Here is a 2,440-nt window from a genome sequence, read left to right as displayed (position 1 = left end):
ACATAGAATTGCAATACAAGAAATATTAAAAGAAGTCCTTTAGGCAGTAGGCAAATTATATGAGGAAATATGGATCTACACAAGGGAATGAAGAACACCAGAAATGAGTATATATAAGTAAATATACAAAGGTTTAAGAAAATTTTTTTAATTTTTTTAAATTTAATTCACTATTTAAATAAAATTAGGTCGGGTGTGGTAGCTCACACCTGTAATCCCAGCACTTTGGGAGGCCGAGGCAGGCGGATCACGAGGTCAAGAGATCGAGACCATCCTGGCCAACATGGTGAAACCCGTCTCTACTAAAAATACAAAAATTGGCTGGGCATGGTGGCACACGCCTGTAGTCTCAGCTACTTGGGAGGCTGAGGTAGGATAATTGCTTGAACCCAGGAGGCAGAGGTTGCAGTGAGCCGAGGTCTCACCATTGCATTCCAGCCTGGCTGCTGGTGATGGAGCGAGACTATGTCTCAAAAAAGAATAAATAAATAAAATAAAAAATAACAAAAATTTATAAATAAATAAAATCAAGACAATGTAGTGTGGAAGTTATAACACAGGTAAAAATAAAATATATTACTAAATAGCGTAAATGCTGGAAGTGAAGCAATGGAAATGTATGATTATAAGGTTCTTACACTATATGTAAAGTGGTATAATATCACTGGAAGGCAGAAAGTCATGACTTAAAGATGTATATTATAAACCTAAAGCATCCACCAGAATGGCACAACTGAGCTGACAGCTAATAAAAAGAAGGTAAAATTGAATCATAAAAATATTCAGTTATTCTCTAAGAAGTCAGAAAAGGAAGAAATGGGGAAAAAACTGATGAGAAAAATAGAAAAAAGAAAACTATATGAATGACTTAAAATTGACCATATCAACAGGCAAAAATCAAAATGGGGAGAAAAATAGAGTGCAGATAGGCAAAACAAACTCAAAATAAACAAACAAAAAAGTTCTCAGTAATTGTATTATCCTGAGACTTTTGTGTGAATAATGTGGTCAAAGTAAATGAGTGATTATAGAATATTCTAATTCTATCATACCCTAAGTCCTTGAAAATCAGGATTTCCAATGTGGTGTATAGAAATATATCCAATATAGAAAAGGTTATGTAAAACACCCTGTAGTCCTGAATTTGAATTAGAAGTATCAGTATGAACTTGAGATATTTTGCTCTGTGTGTGTGTGTGTGTGTGTGTGTGTGTGTGTGTGTGCATGTGTGCGTACATTTCCTAGCAATGTCCATTGAAGAAGCCTACAAACAATGGCCAATCCAGTAGCAATTAGCCATCCTTTAACCCAAACAGATTGTGGTTTTGAAATATGTCTAAGAAAAATTAAGGCTTTTAGAGGGAAATACTTCATTCAAGGCCTGAGGCAGGAAAATCCATGATGAATCTAGAATATATTTTCACATCAGATAGCAAGAAAGCTACTAGGGTCACAAGTGATTCAGGAGCCAACTTGAGGAGGCTTCTACTGAACAAAAATAGGATACTTGTAGCTTTATAAAGCATAATCGTTGTAATTGGTCAGAACTCTTTAAATATATTTAAAATCATAGACTCATGATATTTTTTAAAAACCTAATTAACTTGTTTTGGATCATGATAGATACCCAAATCACTATCTTAAAACCTGGTAAGAGAGAGAATCAAAGATTCATTTTGTGTTTCCTATATAAAATTGTGCTTGTGGTTACTAGCAGTAAAAACAGTCGTTATAAAAATATTTCAACTTATAGATGTATATAAAAGCATTCCAACTAATACATGGCAAATAAATTATTGAGTTAGAATATTACAATTTTGCAACTCCCAGTAAATTAATGGATGTAGACATTGGTCATCAAAGGCTGCTAATATCAAAAAACAAGTGAAAACCAAACGTTATTTGCCTCCTGATGAATGAACACAGCACCACCTGTGGACTTTTCAAAGGGATTATACCTAAATCCAATAAAGCCTCTGATTCCAGCTGCCAATCTGCAGGTAATACAGAGAACAGAGAAATGTATTGAACTGTACCAAGAGCAAAATCCAGACAGTGGGAAACCACACATCAGAAGTTCCAGTGTCTTAATCTGAAAAAAAATTTAAAGAAAACAAAGAATGGAGGGGATTCCTGAAGATTAAAAGATACTTTAAGGCTGGGCTCGGTGGCTCATTCCTGTAATCCCAGCACTTTGGGAGGCCAAGGTGGGTGGATTACTTGAGGTCAGGAGTTCAAGACCAGCCTGGCCAACATGGTAAAACCCTATTACTACTAAAAATACAAAATTCAGGTGCAGTGGTGCATGCCTGTAATCACAGCTACTTGGGAGGCTGAGGCAAGAGAACTGCTTGAACCCAGGAGGCAGAGGTTGCAGTGAGCTGAGATCACACCACTGCACTACAGCCTAGGCAACAGAGCAAGACTCCATCTCAAAAAA

General features: G+C 36.1%; 1 protein-coding gene across 1 annotated transcript in view; it reads right to left on the bottom strand.

The window, feature by feature from the left end:
* Positions 1-2,424: 2,424 nt before the first annotated feature.
* DBR1 (debranching RNA lariats 1) overlaps positions 2,425-2,440 on the bottom strand; it is a 24,495-nt gene continuing 24,479 nt past the window's right edge. The window contains exon 9 of the mRNA XM_017528248.2: positions 2,425-2,440. The gene's annotated coding sequence lies outside the window, so the exon portion shown is untranslated.

Source organism: Cebus imitator, unplaced genomic scaffold (genome assembly GCF_001604975.1).
Source record: "Cebus imitator isolate Cc_AM_T3 unplaced genomic scaffold, Cebus_imitator-1.0 Scaffold53, whole genome shotgun sequence".
NCBI classification, from domain to species: Eukaryota; Metazoa; Chordata; class Mammalia; order Primates; family Cebidae; genus Cebus; species Cebus imitator.
The sequence above is the reverse complement of the archived record's forward strand: the minus strand, read 5'-3'. Positions and strand labels throughout refer to the sequence as shown.